The following is a 20,542-nucleotide window of genomic DNA, read 5'->3' as shown; positions in this document are numbered from 1 at the left end:
TAAAAGAGAGTGGTTTTTGTTTGTTAGTTAATATTTTATGTATTTATTCCTGAGAGACACACAGAGAGAGAGGCAGAAACATACATAGGTAGAGGAAGAAGCAGGCTCATCATGGGAACCTGATGTGGGACTCAATCCCAAAGACCCTGGGATCACCACCTGAGCCAAAGGCAGATGCTCAACCACTGAGCCACCTAGGCACCCCATAAAAGAGAGCGTTTTAATGGGACTAAAATTGCAGCAAAATATCAGCACTAGGAGCTGATGACTTTCCTGCTTTATGACTTATTTGACTAATTTCAGAGAATCCTTTCTGAATTGATAGAAATGGCTTGGGAAGGGGACTGCGTTCACTGTTGCGATACATGTTTGCTTTGTTCTGGTGGCTCTTGAATGCAGCATCAATGAAAGCAGAATGGTAAAAACCACAGTGTGTTCATCTTAGACACTTAGAAAAGCTTCTATTGAAGTGGTCAGAATGTCTTTACAGTAATTGTAAGCCAAAGCTATATTTACTAGAATGAGACTGCTATTTGTTTCCCCAGAAATTTTCATTTTCAGTGTGTATATATGCGTTGTGCCTCTGTGTGTGTGTATTTTTTCTTTTTCAAGGTAGCTAACTTCTTGAAAATGTCAAGGTGATTATATAATTTCATTGAAAAAGTCAGTTACAACCGGTACATTGATAAACTATTTCCTTAGCAATGCAGCCACCAAAATATTGGAGAAGAAAAGAGCATGTGTGTAACATTCCCTGCTGAAAGCTTGAAGCACATACAAAAAATTGAGATAGGGAGTATGGAAGAAATTATTTTGCCAGTTTTGTCCACTTCTGCACAAAGCTTTTCACTTAAAATTTATTGAACTGTGGCAGGCAGGTTGAAATTATTAAATAAGCCAGAAAAGCTGTAAAGATTTTGAGTATGTCGATGTTTTTAGATGTGGGCTTTTTTTTGGTCAGATTTTCAGTGAATTATGATTATAACTACATTTTCATTATTTTTTGTACTGTAAAGAAGGGAAGCATTTTCAGAAATGATTAGAGAAAAACAGTGTATCATTCCTCAGTGGTCACACTGTTAGGATAATAAACATGTACACTGCCTTTTTTTTTGTAGTTAGATTTTGCTCTTACCTTGCAATAGTCTAAGAGCAAAGAGCTGCCTGAAGGTATGAACACTGGTGGTTACAATGAGAGTGATGAAGAAAGTATAAACATTGTGTTGTTAAACTGAGTAGGAATTTGCCCCAGTGTTATATATCTTTGCTGCATTAATATTTTACTTGAAGAATGAATGGTTGTGGGAAAGCCGCTTTTCTCTATCTAAGCATGCCTTTCAGCCAAAGATATTATATTAGTTTCCTAGGGCTACTGCAACAAGTTACCACAAACTGGGTAGCTTAAAACAATAGAAATTTATTTTCTCATGGTTCTGTAGGTAAGGAGTCTGAAATCAAGGTGTTAGAAGGGCCATATTCCCTCAGAAGGCTCTTGGGAAGAATCTTCTCTTCTGTCTTCCTAGCTTCTGATGATTGCTGGCAATCTTTGGTATTCTTTAGTCTGCACCTTCATCATTCCCAAGTTGGCCTCTGATATCACGTAGCCTCCTTCCTTCTGTGTATGTCTTACAGTGTCTTCACACAGCCTTCAAAGAAGCAGCCCTTGAACTTAGAGCCCAGAAGAATCCAGGATGACCTCATTTTAACAAATTACGTCTGCAAAGACCCTATTTGTAAATAAGGTCATTTCTGAGGCTCCAGGTGGACATGAAATTTTGGACTGTTTAACCTAATACAAGCGTACCTCTTTTTTTTTTTTTTAAAGATTTTTTTTTTTATTCATTCATGACAGACACAGAGAGAGGCAGAGACATAGGCAGAGGGAAAAGCAGGCTCCCTATAGGGAGTCTGATGCAAGATTTGATCTCAGAACCCCAGGATTACGACCTAAGATGAAGGCAGACGTTTAACCAACTGAGCCGCCCAGGTGCCCCTGAAACAAGCTCATTTAAAGCTTTTAACCATAAACTAGAGAGATAGTTGCTAGTAGCCCTAATAGTTTAAGAAATATCAAAAAGAATCCTTTCATATAAAACAGAGATCTTGAGATTTTATAGAAAATCTTAATTTACCTTGGAGTGGAGAGTGTACTAGAAACTGAATTTAAACAACAGATTCTTTTTTTTCTTTAAAAAATTAAAAAAAAATTCTGGTATAGTTAATATACAGTGATATATTAGTTTCTGGTGTACAATATAGTGATTCACCAATTCTATACATTACTCAGTGCTCATCAGGTTAAATATGCTCTTAATTCCCTATTTCACCCATCACCCCACTGATCTCCCCTCTAGTAGCCACCAGTTTGATCTCTATAGATAAGAGTCTGGTTTTTGCTTTGTGTGTGTGTGTGTGTGTTTTTTTTTTTTTGGTCTTTTTCTTAACATATGAGTGAAATCATGTGGTATTTGTCTTTCTCTGACTGATTTCATTAGTAGTATACCCTCTAGACCTACTCATGTTGTTACAAATGGCTAGCTGGGTTCTTTTTTATGGCTGAGTAATATTGTATATGTGTGTTTACCACATCTTCTTTATCCATTCATGTATCAGTGGACATTTGGGCAGTCTCTGTATTTGCAATTGTAAATAATGCTGCAATAAACTTAGAGATGCATATATTTTTTTGAATTAGTGTTTTTGTATTCTTTGGGCAAATACCCAGTAGTGGGGTCATATGGTAGTTCTATTTTTAAATTTTAAGGAACCTCCATACTGTCTTCGACAATAGCTGTACCAGTTTGCATCCACACCAACAGTGCACGAGAGTTTCCTTTTCTCCACATCCTTATAACATTTGTTGTTTTCTTGTGTGTGTGTGTGTGTGTGTATGTGCTTTAGCCATTGTGACAGGTGTGAGGTGATATCTCATTGTGGTTTTTGATTTGTATTTCCTTGATATTGGGTGATATGTAACGTTTTTTTCATGTATCCGTTGGCCATCTGGTTGCCTTTGGAGAAATGTCTTTTCATGTCTTCTGCTCATTTTTTCCTGTTTTTTGGGGGTGTTGTATAAGTTTTTTTATATATTTTGGGTAATAATTCTTTATTGGCTATGTCATTTGCTACTACCTTCTTCCATTCAGTAGGTTGTCTGTAGTTTTGTCGGTTGTTTCCTTTCCTGCACAGAAGTTTTTTATTTTGATGTAGTCTCAATAGTTTGTTTTTGCTTTTGTTTCTCCTGCCTGTGGAGACATACCTAGAAAAATATTTTTACAGCCGTCAAAGCAATTACTGCCTGTGCTCTCTTCTAGGATTTTTATGGTTTGAAGCCTCAGATTTAGGTCCTTAATCCATTTTGAGTTTATTTTTGTATATGGTGTAAGAAAGTGGTCCAGTTTCATTCTTCTTCTTTGTTTTATATATATTTATTTATTTATTTATGAGAGAGAGCGCGTGCACACATGGGGGGGAGGGGTGCGGCAGAGAGAGAATCCTCAAGCAGACTCCTTACATCCTGAGATCATGACCTGAGCTAAAATCAAGAGCCAGTTGCTTAACTGCCAAAGCCACTCAGGTGCCCCCCAGTTTCATTCTTTTGCATGTTATCTCAACACCATTTGTTGAAGAGACTGTCTTTCTACAAAGGATAGATTCTTACTGATAGGATATTTTAATAGTCAAGAAAATGTTTATCTGTGGACATATTTTTATTACTAACATTGGCATTTTCTAGTATATGTGCTGCTGAAGTGAGCACAATATTGGCATTTTCTAGAGAATATTTTGGAATATGTGAAGTTAAAGAGATCCTTTTAAAACAGTAAGTGTAATTTTCATTATTTTGTGTACCTAAAGGAAAAGAATGAGTTTATAATGGAATCAGAAAAAAAGATTGATATAAACAATCATTTTATAGTCGATCTTTGAGAAGAAATAACTTCAGTTTTATAAAATGAGATACCTAAGCTGCCTAAACAAATTACTAACAGTAAGTTTGGGCACCTTTCAGTCACTTGAAAGTTAAATACTCAGAAAAAAGGACAGTCAATTCCTCATGTTGGAAGAGGAAATCCTTTCTTTACTTGCAGTAAAATTTTCTATATAACCTGCAGTTCTCTAAATCTTTTAGTTCTATATCGTTACTCTTATCCTAATAGTTAAAAAAAAAATGACCTGAGCCCCCATCTCACACATTTTGGGAAGTCCAGTGTCTGTCCTAGTGTTTCTGTGGATCTTGGGGAGGTGGGCAGTGGAGAGTAACTTTGGTGGAGGTGTGTGGGCAGGAAGCTCATGATGTGCATTATTCTGGTCCCTGTAGCTTTGAAATCCTGTTCCCATTGGGCTCTGATTACTCTGTATACATACTTCTCAGCTGTGATTTGCTGCCATCTTTCAGATGTTGCCTTAAGCTGGGGGAAAAATCCCCCTCCTTCATCCTCAAAGCACAGTTTATCCAAACCTGTTGTGTATAGCAGCCTCCCTCTACTGAAGGCTTGGATGGTTAGAGGAGGCTGAATTAGGACATAGTTTAAAATTGACAATTTAACACCTTCAAATTCCTATCACTCCTAAAACCTCTGGCTTGAGGCTGTGGCTGTGACATTGGGCTCATCCCTACCCTCCCACCCTACCTCTCACCCCCAGACCCATTTTCCCCTCCTCTGGGGCTTTATCCTGTCCTTCTCCCCCTGTCCTGCCCCAGTTTCCTCCTGGGTGAGCAGAGCCTGGACAGCTGTCCAATTCTTCTTACCTAATTATGTAGAATAAATCAACTCTTCTTTACTTCTCTTCTTTCCTGTCCACACCAGCTTTGAGGCTGTTAGCAGTTGATAATCACTTTTTTTTTTAAGATTTTATTTATTTATTCATGAGAGAGGGGCAGAGACATAGACAAAGGGAGAAGCAGGTTCCCCACGGGGAGCCAGATGTGGGCCTCGATCCGGGGACTCTAGGATCATGCCCTGAGCTGAAGGCAGATGCTCAACTGCTGAGTACCCAGGTGTCCCGGTAACCACTTTTTTTTTTTTAGCAAGTATTTTTTTTTTAAATTTTTATTTATTTATGATAGTCACAGAGAGAGAGAGAGAGAGAGAGAGAGGCAGACACACAGGCAGAGGGAGAAGCAGGCTCCATGCACCGGGAGCCCGACGTGGGATTCAATCCCGGGTCTCCAGGATCACGCCCTGGGCCAAAGGCAGGTGCCAAACCGCTGCGCCACCCAGGGATCCCCCCGGTAACCACTTTTTAACTAACATATTTGCTTAAAATAAAAGAACAATATTCCTTAATAGTACTTTTTTTCTGTGCAGCTAAAGAGATCAGCTGAGACTGCAATTCACTCCTGAAAATTTGAGAATTCTTTCTTTCTCTTTGCTATATTTAGAATATTTCAACAGTTTGAGAAGGAGTTAAAAGTTACCATTTCATCCTGCCACTGTTTCTCTCCTGGCAGTTGTCCCTGAATTCAGGTGTGGGCCCCCTAAACTGCAGAGACTATCCTTCTCTTTCATCATTTTATTCTCAGTGCCTAGTCCAGTGCTTGGTATGTGGTAGGTACCTAGTAAATATTTGTGGGATGAAAGAACAACCTCTGTCTACACAGAGAAGGAAATCTTGAAATTCCCATTAAGACTTGTCCCTTTTGATTAAAACTTCATCCTAGGAAACAGATGACGCAAATAACATACTTGTAAGACATTTGGAATAAGGAGACTTTTTCCCTGGTGGTCTTGTGGCATCACTATTTGAAACCTAAGGTGAGGCACAAAGAATTTGAGTCAGGAAAGTAAACTATCATGCAAATTAATCTTTCACATGTATAATCTTGTCCACTGCTGTCCATTTGCTGCTGTTAAGTCCACTTTAGTTTTAGGTAATGCTATTCAAATATGACTTAGGTTGTTGTACACCCTAGGGCACAGACGTTCTCTGAAATATTTCCACACATTGCCAGTGTGCAAAAAATAACAAACTGTCTTACCTCAGATGATTGGGAAGTTAGGAATCTTTTCTTCACCAGCCTTCTTCATACAGAGATAGATATCTTCTTCTTGGTGGCTCATAGTTAATTAGTGGTTGCTGTGGATTGCATTTAAAGGTCATGAGCCTTAGCTGTCTTCAGAGTATTATTACATGGTTAGTTTTGAATGGCTCAAAAGGGAAAGAATAGCTAGCTCTCCTCATGGGAAGCTCAGAAAAGTGAAGTAAGTTGTGACGAAGTGAAGCAGTTTGGATTCAAGCCCAGGTCTAACTGACTTCACAGTCCATGTTGGTTACACACTGCTTTGTGGCCTCACCATCTGGTTTTCTAAAATCTTCCAGCATGGAAGGTCAGATCTATTTTTTGATACGTGCATGTGTGATGTGCCCTGGTATTGCTGATGCAGTTAGAAACACCTTAAAATTTAGAGTTGAACAGAATGTGTTGCCGTAAAGCATTCAGTAGATAATTTGCCTTGAGAAAATAGACATCTGTGGGAGATCCTCCTACTATAGCAAATGGATTTCAGAGGTAGGGGTGTAGGTTCACAGTCTGCTGATGGGGTGCCCTTGAGGTCTGGTACCTTCTGTGAGTGAATTTCTGTTAGTCACCAAGGATTGTTAATGTTTTCCAGCTTCCTTACTACTACGTCCCAGGTAACAGATTGAGGCAAAAAGAATGACTATACTCTATTATTGTTTTTAAAAACAAACAAGCCTTCCTTTTGGCCTTGCTAATGGAGACAGTCTGTCAGCTTTTTCTTTGTAGTCTCATAAACTTCATGATTTTATGGAAATAGCATATCTCTTTCCTACATTCCTATTATCTCAGCAAAGGCTTCCAACAAGTCCTAACTCATGTCCTGACTCATTTTTTTGGCGACATTAAAAAAAAAAGTCAGCAGTTATTAAAAAGTCTTGGAAAAAACCACTAACAGCCACCTTTCTTCTTTGATGATAGAAAAAGGCAATTAGGGATCCCTGGGTGGCGCAGTGGTTTGGCGCCTGCCTTTGGCCCAGGGCGTGATCCTGGAGACCCGGGATCGAATCCCACATCAGGCTCCCAGTGCATGGAGCCTGGTTCTCCCTCTGCCTATGTCTCTGCCTCTCTCTCTCTCTCTCTCTCTATCATAAATAAAAAATAAAAAAAAAGAAAGAAAGAAAAAGGCAATTATTTACATACTATTTCATGATATATTCTCTTTAAGAAAACGAGTAAGCATCCTAATACCTGGACAGTGTACTGTTAGTCTTTACACTTGGCCACTTTGCCTCCTTGAAGTCCTATTAAAAAACAAATATTCAGCTGAGTAAATATCAAGATCAAATTGGCTTTATTTAATGATTCATAAATCAGACAGCATCCTATCTAGTAAATAGAAGCACCATTGAGCCACAGAAGAGGAAAAGTTAGTAAAGGCAGAAAGACGGTGGAAAAAAGAAATTATTAGCAAAAAATGGATTGCTTCAGGCAGAGTCACCCATCCTCATCATAAGGGGAATTGAAAAGATCTTTTGGGCAGATGACCTCACTGATGCTTGACCAGGTAATCCCAATTTGGGTGGTTAAAGGTTACATTCCTGGGAGAGGTTGAAGCTGCAGTTAGGTTAAGTATTAAATCTTGGGTTGCTGATGTGGGGCTTAGCACAGATGACTCCATTTTGGGTCTGTTGTCTCTTAAAAAATTGCCCCCTTTTTTCAGACTCCACTTAATTGAGAGATGTGATAAAAATTTAAGATATTAACACCACTCTTAGCTACTGCTGTATAGTTCTTGTAACTTTTTTGATCCTTTGTGTGGTATTCACAGGCCATGACATTTTTTGCTTAATCTCTGTATAGGCCATGATTTTAGGTTCACAGTTTTTAGGTTGGTCATTGTCTTCATTTGTTTTCTGACATTCCAGTCTTGGGGAAATCATTTGCTTGACGGTTAGCAGCTGTGAATGTGCATTGAAAAGATTTGAAAGAACACAATAAACTGGGGAGATTACTATGATTATTATAAGCAGGGTAATTCCTAGTGTTTGGAGTATACTTTGGATCTATGGTCCACAAGACCCAAACCAATCAAAATCAAGTAAGTCATGGAAAGACTGTATTGAAGGAGTCCCCTTTTAAGCCAAGTGACTTACTCAGTGATCTTATGTGGGTGAGTTTCAGTTTCTCCAGGAGTGTTAATCCAGGTGCAGTGGGTGGTGTTGGCAACACAGACACCTCTTTGCTCAGTTAAAGGATAGTTAAGAGCTATTCTATTATCAAGAACAACTTTGGCCAGAGAGTCTAATGCTTTTGGTCAGGCATCTATTGTCTTAGCAGTGGATTCTGCATTATTTTTAAATGTGAAGGGGAGGTTTTTCATTATAGATTCATTTACATTTACTCCTAACCAGGGATATAGGTCTTTACCAAAGGATGTGAATCCTGAATCATAAAAGACTTACAGTAGATTCTTTCTGTCTTGATAGCATAAATTCAACAGAGTTGACCAAATGATTTGTTAATAATTAGGGGCAGTTAGATAGCGTAAGAGGCACTTGCCGGTTTTATGCCAGCTCTCTAGGTATTCTTAGGCCCAAGGAGAATGACAACCACCACAGACAAATCCTGTCAGGGCACAAACCACTCCCACTCGGGTGGTACTTTTAATGGTCATATTGGAGTTTTGATAACAAATCCGGCAGTCTGAAAGGCAAGGTTTCCCTGTCTTAGCAATGGCTTAAGAAATATGTATGATGTTTTATCTTTCCTGGCCAATGCCAGAGTAAAGGAAAGAAAGAAGAAGATGTTTTATGTTTAAAGTATGAAATTTTGATTCCATATCTTGGGAGAAAGCAGTCTACCTCACTATCAGTTACTTCTCTTCCTGATTAATTTGACTTGGACACGACCAGATGATAAACGGAGCCTTTTCATCTGTATAGTTCCAAGGAGATTGAAGGGCAGTCTTAGTGATTCCAAATCAGAAGGCTGAGAGAGAATTGGAAATACTAGTTTGGTGAGTTGTAGCCAAATATTTGAGGAAACTTGAAGAATTTAGGATTCAGTTCAGCCTCAAAGACAACAGGATTAGAATCTACTATAGACAAGGATACAAACATATTTTTTTTTCTTTATAGTATTTCCTATTTTTTCTCCCAAGGATAATAACAGTAAAACTAATTTGTTTGCATTAGACTTGGCCTGGTTATTTACACCAATTACAACAAGAGTAGTAATTGACCATATAAGCTTCTTTTATGATTGCTTTGTAAGCAAGAACCTTGTAAACAAGATGGCAGGCTGAATTTTTCAAGGGGCTTTATTAGTTCTATAAAGTCAATCTTAGATCCTCAAAACTGTGTGGTCAAATCTGAGTCTACACATAGCTCTCTCAAATACAATATTCTAGTCAAAGCCTTGATGATATGAGCAATGTTCCCAATTGGGTCTTGTTACAAGGAGAATAGATTTTTATTGGACTTATGCAAGTAAGTATATTGTTCTAGAAAGAATACTCAAGAGTTTCAGAATTCTGGAGGGATCAGGTAGGAAGAAAGGTAAATGTTTCATCTTTGTTCACAAAGGCATCTTTACCACATTGTCGATAGTGTAAGGAAAAAGAGAAAAAGGCTTCCTAAGATTTGGAAAAAACAAAGTATTAAAGAATCAGATGTTTCAAACAATAAGTCTGGAAAATGATTATTCTTCTCTTCAGTTTATTTAGTACCATTGAATTAATACTGTTTGACTTGAGTTCAGTTTTTTCATTAGTTCTGGAAATTGCTATCCAGTTCAGTTTTATGATCTTAAAGTTATCAGAAACCATGTTCTAGGCTTTCCATGAGTGTCCTTGAAGATGAAACACTTTTGCAAAAGCATTACAGTGATGTCAGTAAATGACAAAAGACTTAAAAATCGGTATGATTAAAGATCTGGTGGAAAGTTCATTACAATGCAGCTGTCAGAGCAATTTGGTTATTTCATTGATAACACTGAATGATAACATTTCAGGATAAGAAGTAGAATTACAAGTAATAACATACCAGGACACAGTTTCATATGATTTCTGAAACACATGTTAATAACATATCTATACAAATATAATCTAAGAAGGTTTACTATCATGTATTTGATAATACTTCCCATGTAATTTAACAAACCAAATAAACCTAATTTGTGTAACATATCTCTTTTTATAAAAAGAGGGAAAAAATCTTTTGAGATGTTATAGGGACCCCACTAGAGAGTCCTGAAGTTAATTTCATATCAAGAAGATGAGTGTGATTTTTGGGAAGTTTGTCAAGAATATCAAAAGGTTTTAAAAACTTGATTAAATAGACAAGTGATTATAGGTCACTGTGAAACAATACTTAGTTATCTATTTAACCATAGTACAGTTAAAGACTTTGAAGGCAAATATAGAAAGTTAGTTTTTAAAAACCTTAGCTCTTTTAATAAAGAAGACTCAGTCTTCTTAAGTAATCAGAAACCTGATAAAGACGCAGAATTTTGACAAATTTTTGACAAGACACAAAATCCTTGTTTTCTAGGCAGATGATTTAAAAGGTTAAGAAAACCTTTTATAGGGATCCCTGGGTGGCGCAGCGGTTTGGTGCCTGCCTTTGGCCCAGGGTGCGATCCTGGAGACCCGGGATCGAATCCCATGTCGGGCTCCTGGTGCATGGAGCCTGCTTCTCCCTCTGCCTATGTCTCTGCCTCTCTCTCTCTCTCTGTGTGACTATCATAAATAAATAAAAATTAAAAAAAGAAAACCTTTTATAGTGTCTTATCAGGAGTAGAAAAAAAACAAATTCTAATTTTGTAGTGACTTACTTTTGTTATTAAAATTCATTTAACCTAATTAATTTTATTTTTTAATCTTAGCCAGCTTGACCACACATTAAATTTTTTTTCTTTTCCATAAACTTACAACTTTCTTACATTTATATTTTGTCCTATGTTTTCCTCCTTACCATTTTTAAATAATTAACCTCTCTTTAGAACAAACTTTCATTTCCCTCTAACAAAAATGTATTTTCATTCCTCATACCTTCTTTTTTCTTTTAAGATTTTATTTATTTATTCATGAGAAACACACAGAGAGAGAGAGAGAGGCAGAGACACAGGCAGAGGGAGAAGCAGGCTCCTGTGGGGAGCCCAATGTGGGACTTGATCCTGGGTTTCCAGGATCATGCCCTGGGCCTAAGGTGGCGCTAAACCGCCGAGCCACCCAGACTGCCCCCTCATACCTTCTTTTACTGAAAACACACATTCTACTTCTGTTTCATTTGGAGATATTTTCCTTCTTTCTAGTGGCTTTAATTGAATCTATTAGAATTTTTAACCCTCAAGAACCTTAATTGTTAGTGAAAATAAAGAAATATTATGAACCGTCTTTTATAATAGCTTTCTGTGGCTTGGCAAATCTAAAACTACTTTTTATAATTCCTAGAAATATATGTTTTTCAATAATAATTTTTCAGCATAGCAAAAAACACATGTTTACTAATAGACCCAAATATCTTTAGTTCCTCTGTAAAAGGAAACAAAAAGTAGATAGGCCTGTGTTCAATAATTGATGTTTCAGCATTTTATCTTATTTGGAAGTGATCTGGCTACATAATGAATTTAACTTAACTCACCATTTAACTTAATTTAGCAAAACTTTAAGGTTTTAGATTACAAAAAAAAAAAAACTGGGGGAAAGTATTTGAAAGTTCGCTAAAAATGACTTCTATTTCACTTAACATCTTTTTCTTAACAATTATATTTAGACTACCCACAAAAACTTAATGAGACGTTAGACAAAATCAGCCACATGCCAAGCTATTGTTCTTGCTGACAAATTCCGTAAGAGATAAAATGAACTTACTTGATTAGTAAACCCAGGTAGAATATAAGTTGTGTGTCTGTATTGTGTTTTATGCTGGTAACTCAGAAGACATGCCTATTTTAATGAAACCAAACCCCAAGCTAGTTTTTATTTGTCAAAGGTTAACCTGGATCAGTGAAACTGAAAAGTAGTTGGGTTTGTTTCTGTTGTATTTTTGAGAATTTTTATGAATACTAATTTATATAAGCACTTGATTTTCTTTAAGACACTTAAATAGAGGTCTTTCACAAATTAATTTTGGTATTGCCATCTAGAGGTAGAAAATATCACACTCATCTATAACACACATATATATAAACACACATAAACAGACAGACAGATGCAAACAGAGACCTTATAGTTTCACAACACAGGATTTCCCATTAGCCCAAGCTCCAATGATTTCCCCCTTTTGTTTCTCTTTTGATAAGAACTACTTCTCTGAAGTGTGTACTTTAACATTTACATCCCAAAGCACCAGAAAGAATGCAGGTTACAAGAATTTTAAGATAAATGGGGAAAGTTTGGGGATTGGTAAAGAAGAATATGTGGAATTTAAGTTGCCCCTAGAGTTGCATTTGTAGTTTTGCAGAGATTTTTAAGATAAAGATAGTTGCTCTCAATTCCTCAAGGGATGGTGTTGCACCTTCAATGACCTGATAGGTTGATCCACTCATAAATCATTTTACAAGGGCTTTGGGAGGTTTTTCTTCTATCCTGGATACATAGTTTTATTTTGTAAAAGTAAAACTTAGGGGAGAAGGCTTAAACGTTTTTTTTCTATCAGGTTCTGTGGTTGGCTAGTTTTTCACAACAGAACTACTTTAGTTTTTAGTTGAGACAAACAGTAAATATTTTTGGCAGTATTGGATAACCCCTTGGACTCAAGACACATCCCCAAAGAAGGATACAAGAGAGATTTTACTTCCCTCTTTCTTACGGGGCACTATAGCAGAGATCCAGGAAAGCTGAGGCTGGTAAGAATTGTCACCTTTAACCAGCTTCTGCCAGTTTTCCCAGGATTCCATCCACAGGCTCTTGAGCGATGTTTAAAGGAGGTATAGCTCCAGTATCCAGAATTTGGCAAGGTTTTTCATTAATTTTTATTTTCCCTTGGCTGATTAAGAGAATAACATAGCAGTTTCCCAGAAAATTCCTCAGAGTCTCATCAACTCTGGGAGAGGCCCATATGGACTCCTTTGAGGGCAGATATGAGTTCATTTGAGTTGATGTTGAAAAATTTGCACAGGCCCTTTGAGAACAATCTCTTTCCCAGTGTCCTGGCTGATTACAACTGAAACATCAATCCCTCACCATTGTTTTCATGACGGATTCCCTAGGAGAATGCATTGCAGGTATTTTATGTGGCTGGCCTTGGAACTGTTGTAACTATAAAGCTAATGGTTTGGCAAGATTTTGTTTACAGTCCTGTGTCTTTAGATTTTCATTAGCTTTCTGCAGTGAACTTTTTAATGAAGCCGTTACGGAATCTTTTTTTTTTTTTTTTTTTTTTTTTTGCTGTTACGGAATCTTAAAGACACTTTTGGAACCTTCTACACACCAATGAAAATAGGTATCCCGTTCCGTTTATTTGATATGGGAACCCTTAATTTCAAATACCCTTCTGAAATCAATTTTGTCTAATTGGAATGTTTCCCATAATGGCCATTATAATTCTAAATTGGCTTTTGTAAGATTTTGTTATTTTTGTAGATATTTACAGCCTTTAGGACTGCAGTTCTTAGACATAAAATAAGGAAGTGTGCCAGAAGATGGCACGCTTAACTGGTGTTTGAAGATCTCGTTTTTATTACTACTACTACTACTACTACTACTACTGCTACTGCTACTACTACTATTACTACTATTATTATTTTAGCTGGGCCTTTGGGTCTGAGCCAAATTAATACCTAAAAGATGTATGTCATGGGGTTTGGAATGGTGTGCTGTTTTACAGTATACCTTATTGCATGGAAATTTTCTTGAACCTAATGGGTAACCTAGTGTCCATCTAACTTGTTCCATGACCAACTTATCCTAATGTGGGAATTTTTTAATTAGGTGGTGAGGGCTTTATCATCTTTTAAGTGCTTGACCTATGCTCACCAATTTTGTGGTTTTTTGACTTCAAGATTCTTATTAGCAATTAGCCTTTGTCTACACAAAACAAGACAAACATTAACATGTGCATCTTAACACACCAGCAGTAACCAAGGGATTTTAGTGCACAGTGCCCAAGAGATGGCTGTGCACACCACCAGCAGTTCACACTATGGATTAAATCAGCAACTCCAGTAAGTGGGGACTCTGGACTGGAACTGGGGGAAGTGATTACAAACGACTGGTAAATTGCCAACTGAACTGTTAGAGGTGGAAAGTCTGCATTGTGTGAATGGGGGTCTTGGTCCTTGGATTTTGCATGAGAAGATTTCCATGGGGGATCCACTCTAATAAAGCCAGCCAGAAGGAAAGTAGCAAGCACAAAACCGTTTATAAAGCAAAAGTACACTCTCTAGGTGGGAGAGTGGGCAGATGCCTTGAGGTGGAACCAGCCCTAAGGTTGTTTGAGGATTGGATATTTGTTGTGCCTCTCTGGGCTGGGAGGAGCTGTGCCATTCAGTCTTGCTGGTCTCTGATGGAGGTTGTTTCTGGTCATTTGAGGGACTCCTCCCACAGGTTGGGAGGGGGAATTTTTGACCGTACAAGGTATGGCAGCCTGTCTCCATTGAAGGGGCTGTACCCACAGTGCAAATGCATTACAATGAGCCTACGGGTTATTCTAGGGCAGAAGTAGAAGAGAATAGTGCATACTCTGCACCTGTGGCTCTTGATCTGTCAGCCCCAAGGCCTTAGAAGCCACAAGGTCAGGATGTTGTGTTCCCAGGCTTTTAATATATAGCTTATTTATCACCATTCTTGCCTCCAGCACATGTCTCTCTCATTCCCTCTTTATGGACTTGGAACCATACCTCAGGGTATTCCTTCCACTGTTCAGGTCTAGCTTCTGCCTAACAGAATCAAGGGCAAGGAGTTGGATTCTGGATGGAACTGTCTGCCAGCTCAGACTGACCTAATAAGCCCTGGATTGGAAAGCCAATTAGATTGGGAGCTCAAAGCAAAGAGAGCAGAACTCTGAACATAGGAGAACTCACCCATGGCCCTCAGAAGAGTTGAGAAAAAACAGTGAATTCAAAAGGGTTTGTGGGGTATCATTCCTGTTTCTCTTTGTCCCTGAATGCTGTCAGAAGTTCACTTCAGATCCCACCACTGCCACCAAATCTGATAAAAACCAAAAATTCCGCTGAGTAAATTTAAAGATCAAATTGGCTTTATCAGTGATTCATGAATTAAGCAGCATCCCACCCAGCAAATAGTAAAGAATTCTCCTGAGCTACAGAAAAGGAAAGAATTTTAAGAGTGTAAAGGGACAGAAAAGGAAATTATTAGCAAAGACTATGTATGCATTGTTTCAGGCAAGGTCACCCTCCTAATGTGAGGAACAGGAGGGATCTGTTGGACAGATTATTTCATGGTGCAATTCAGGTTAATTCCAGATTGTCTGGTTAAAACCTACATTCCTGGGAGAAGTTGAAGTTTCAGTTAGGTATTAAGTCTTGGTTTGCTTACATGAGGCTTAACACAAATGACTCCATTTTGGTTTTTTAATAGACCTTTTTGCAACAGAACCAGCTATGAAGAGAGGCAAGAAGGGGATGATGGTAATTAACAGGGTGCTGAGCTAATCGTTCATGTTCAGAAGAAACATTTTCCATAAGCCCTTTGTAAGTCACATTAGAGCAGAATTGGTTTTAAAAAACCTAAAATTACTCTATGATAGAGACTAATAAACGGGTCTCTTTTATTTTAAACTGTACAGGTTAGTTTTTATGTTAGTTTCCATGCTCTAAAAGCCCCCGTAATAATATTTTTGAGGAGTTTTGAATTTTCCAGGTAATGTTAGGATATTAAGAATACTTTGAAGATAGAAAATATTTTGGCATTCTTAATTATATGTGTGTTGAAACATGTATACATTCTATGCTATGTCTTTGTGTACAAGCCATTGCTTAGTAAATGATCTTTTTGGTTATATTCTTTTGGAAATGGTGGTGTTTTATACAATCATTGGTAATTTGGTTATAAAAATGAGCTATTCCTAACAAATCAGTTGTATTTTTTTTTTCATTTATAGAGTTAGAGTAAAATATAACTAACTTGAAAGTTACTAAATCACGTATTTGACTTTTCCTGAATTAATCTCTATTTCAGATAGTCCATTCCATTCTCTACATAAGCAACAAAAACTTCGTTTATTCATTAAACAAAAATTAGGTAAGTACTTACCTCATGCCAGGTACATTTTCAGGCACTGAGGATACAGCAATGAGTAAAATGAATATGATCCCATTCCTCACTTTAATAGAAGAGGCAACTGTCTCTATACAGCAAAAAAATAGGTACCTAATAGAACATCATGTATATATGCATGGATAGATATGAATTGAACTGTAAACACCATAAAGAAAAATGTAGCAGAGTAAGAGGATTTAAAGTGTTAGGAACAGAAATGTCAGATCATTTTTTTGTCAGACCATGCATCTTTAGTTTTTACTTTAGAAAATTTTGTCGGCAGCACCTTTTTGCAGCAGGGCTGGTGAAACCCTGAAGGGAGAGGTGAGTTCACTCGGGCTCTGGAGACCACTTGCAAGAATGGCCATTTGGGTGACAACCTCACTTTTAGTTCCAAGAGCTGAAGAAGTTGGAAGTCTCAAGTGTTGTGTGGCCTCGTGCAGATTTCCGTCCCATTCTTTTTTGGCACCACAATCTTAGAAAAATGATAATAAAAGGATAAGAGTAGCAGCTTCAAAGGAGAGTGGGCAAGATACTACATTTTGAGGGTAGAAAGTTTCAGTTATGCAAGATGAATAACAAATCTGCATAAGATTGTGCTTACAGGTTAGGAATACTGGAGTATACCCTTTAAAATTGTTAGGAGGATAGAGTGCATATTAAGAGTTCTTTTAACACAATAAAATACAAAATAAAGTAAAATAAAAATTAGACAAGGTAAGGATTTAAATTTGAATGTAGTGGATAGTTACCAACATGATATAGATAAAAGAGTGTTGGGAAGACTTTTACACACTCAAATATCATCAGAATGCCTCAAATTTCACCATTATTTTCATTTCTTTGATACTTAAATCATTTTATTAATCTTCAGGAGACTTCTCTTAAAAGGGTTTTCCAAAGTGAGTGTTTGCTAAAAAGTATTTTGGATATGGGATATAGGGAGGGAGGGATGACATGAAGATTAGGTACCAACCAAATAAGGGAGGAAAGAACATGATAAATTACATGGAAAGGTCATTATTTTCAATATGGTTCCCTGGATGAAATATGAGCCCCAGTTCCTCTTTCTGCGCTTTCCCTGGAATAGTGGCAGGAGGAACTGACCCACTGTGGAATGCTCAGTCAGCAAGGTTTTATGATTTCATTGCAACAGGGGAGAAAAGATACTGTGATTCTGTTTTTCTATAAAACAAAAGGAGTAGAACAGATGATTTCTAAACTTCCTTCCAGATTTAATAGTTCCTAGGACTGTGATCTTAAATAATTGTAAGAAAATACTTTGCGTTTCAATGGAAGGATTGAGCATTTCTTTACAGTATGTGTAAGAACGCTCAGGATACTGTATAGGATTTTCCTAAGTACCTGGGTTAGGCTACATTTCAAATTTAATTTACTTTACTAAGAAAGAATACAGCGCCCTTCATTCCCTAGAGTGAACGCATGATTAAAGAGAAAAGAAAGGGTCACAGGCAGGTGAAACTCTTCCTCTGGTTAGTGAGGGGAATGCTAATAGGTGCCTGACACATCTGAGATTTTTTTTAAAGTATTGTTTGTTTAGGTTAGAGTTTAAAAAGTTGAAGAATAAAACTGAAAGTATTGGGTTTAAATTGTGGGTTTTGTTGGGGGAGTTATGTTAAAGTTTACAAAGTTGAAGAGTAAAAGTGTCTTGAATTTGTTTCATGTATACACTAACATGAGGTAAATTAGTATTTATTTCCTATATCACAGTGTGTATGTGGTGCTTTTACTGAATTTTACTTAAGTAGGCAACAGATAAAGGCTGAACCAATTAAATAAACACAAAAACAAATGGGGTCGGGGGGGGGGACTAGGAACCCAAATCCTGGATGGACTAGACTCCTCTTGTTTACTCTGCGTTAGTCTGCATACTAAACGTTCATCTCTTTTCTTTTTCCATTTTTGCTTTGAAGCTCAGCACAAATGTAACTGGTGACGGGCAATTCACCAGACTAGTTAAAATTCCTCTGGTTGTGGCAGTTTGTTAAGCTGTAGTGTTATTATTGTAACTGGCTAATTATGTAATGTCAACAATTCAATGAGGTGGAGGATCAGTATTTATACAAGCAGGACTTGGAACACGAGCCTTTGGCCTCTCTGGTTTTGGCACATTTTTCTCATCTACAGGTTTTCAGTTTAACTCCTTTTTTTTTTTTTCCTTTCCCACACTACTTTATTCTTCATGGATAATCCCTTCCCAAATCAAGACACATTAAGTTGGAAATGGGAAAGGAAATAATCAGTTAAGGCTTAGGTCTCATTTTGCTGCATTTGCTTCTTTTGCCTTTGGTGTTATGCAGATGGTCTGGTGTTGGTTGTTCAGCACTAGAACTACAAGTTTTCTTTTTAATTCTGCTTGCCCCTCCATGTATTGGATGTGGCAAAGATTTTTGCAGCTTTCCTTTGCATTAAATTTAAGGTATTTTATATATTCACACCTTCCTGTAAGAAGCTTATTGAGGAATGGAAATCTAAGGGATTTGCATTCACTCTATAATCTACCATGATTACCAAGGCTGCTGGTATGACTTAGTGGGTGGAATATGTCTTAGGAAAAAAATACATAATTCTGACAAGATGCTTTTTGAAAAATCCCAACCAGCTGTTTCAAGTAGAACACTGTAAAATTTATTCAAAGTCAATTTTATTTCACTTGGAAGCAAATGTAGTTCAAAGAATGAGCTAAAGTAAACAGTGAAATTTAACTTATCCAAAGTTGGAGCAGTGTTGTCTTTGTATAGGGCTTTCAGCAGCTTTCTTTTCCATTGTCAAGCTGTGTACCATTTTACTCAACTTATCCTTGTCTAACCTGCAGAGTGTGGGGAGTTCCTCAAAGCAGATGTGAGGTCTGTCCCAGGTGGCCTCAGATGTTGGACTGGCCAAGGGATGAGAATGTTGAATATGGAGTCACATGGTGAATTAGTTTATCTTGGCTGTAACAAATTAACATAAATTTAATGACCTAAAGCAACACAACCTTATTATCTTATAGTTTTATAGGTCAAAAGTCTAACACAGGTCTCACTGGGCTGAGATCAGGGCACAGGCAAGGTGGTTTTGTTTTTTGGATGCTCTAGGGGGAGAATCTGTTTCCTTGCCTTTTCCACTGTCTAGAGGCTACACAACGTTCCTTGGCTTGTGGGCTTCCTCCATCTTCATAGCCAGCAGTGATTCATCTCTGCATCAATATTCATAGCCAGCAGTGTTCTTCCATAGTCACATCCGCCTCTGCCTCTGCCTCTGCCTCTGAACTCAGCCGGAAATGTTTTCTGATTTTGAAGACTTTATGACTATGTTTAGCCCAGCTAGATAACCGGGGATAACTTGCCCATCTCAAGGTTCTTAACTTCATCACATTTACAGAGTTTCTAGCTGTGTGGCTTTGGGCATTCAGCTCACCTTTCTGTCCTGATGTGTGGGAGTTGGCTAAATAATTTTTAAGATCCCTTTTAGCCCCGACATCCTTTGAGTTGATGCCTCAAAATAAGGTTAGGTTCATAATTTCTAATTGCGATTTTTTTTTTAAACTCTCAAAGATGTCATCTGTGAGAATCAAGGCCTTAGCACCTCTTTATCAGCCTTGTAAGTGAATATTTGTATGTGTGTTCACATTATACATGCATATATGTGATGTTTTCCATTCCATATATACAGGGAACTGTATATATGAACTACATATATAGGATCTTTTCTCTTTTAACCTCTTAACTCCATTAAATTTGTTTACATATATGTAAGCAACTTTAAGGTATAGAGATATTTTAGGGGCACCTGTGTAGCTCAGTTGGTTAAGCATCCAACTCTTGATCTCAGAATTGTTCAAGTCCCGCTTTGAGCTCCATGTTAGACATGGAGCCTACTTTAAAAAAAGAGAGAGAGAGAGAGATTGATTTTAAAACATTTGAGTATTTTTTAAATGGTAGATAATACCATTTACACGTGGTTAAGATGTATCTCATTGTAAAATTAATAACATGAGGGACACCTGGGTGGCTCAGCGGTTGAGTGACTGCCTTCAGCCCAGGGCATGATCCCAGAATCCCTGGATCAAGTCCCACATCGGGCTCCCTGCATGGAGCCTGCTTCTCTCTCTCTGCCTGTATTTCTGCCGCCCCCCCCCCACGTGTCTCTCATGATTAAATAAATAAAATTTAAAAAAAAATTAACATGAAAGATAGCTTTTACTAGACTAATCTTTTTAGTGATATAGACATATACAATGGATTATCAATGGATTATGAATATTCTTTCATGGGGCAGCCTGAGTGGCTCAGCAGTTTAGTACCGCCTTCAGCCCAGGGTGTAATCCTGGAGACCCGGGATCGAGTCCCACG

General features: G+C 37.6%; 1 protein-coding gene and 1 long non-coding RNA gene across 4 annotated transcripts in view; one reads left to right on the top strand and one right to left on the bottom strand.

Moving 5' to 3' along the window:
• Nucleotides 1-20,542, top strand: part of SH3RF1 (SH3 domain containing ring finger 1) — a 184,557-nt gene that overhangs the window by 74,328 nt on the left and 89,687 nt on the right. The gene's annotated exons all lie outside the window — the stretch shown is intronic.
• The window catches only part of LOC129515554 (uncharacterized), a 67,176-nt gene continuing 62,722 nt past the window's right edge, over nt 16,089-20,542 (bottom strand). Inside the window, exon 3 of the long non-coding RNA XR_008665597.1 lies at nt 16,089-16,662. This is a non-coding gene — a long non-coding RNA (uncharacterized LOC129515554). The remainder of the gene's footprint in view (nt 16,663-20,542) is intronic.

This window comes from Nyctereutes procyonoides, unplaced genomic scaffold, assembly GCF_905146905.1.
Source record: "Nyctereutes procyonoides isolate TBG_1078 unplaced genomic scaffold, NYPRO_anot_genome, whole genome shotgun sequence".
NCBI lineage: Eukaryota > Metazoa > Chordata > Mammalia > Carnivora > Canidae > Nyctereutes > Nyctereutes procyonoides.
Note: the sequence above shows the minus strand (reverse complement) of the source record. Positions and strands in the feature narration are given on the sequence as shown.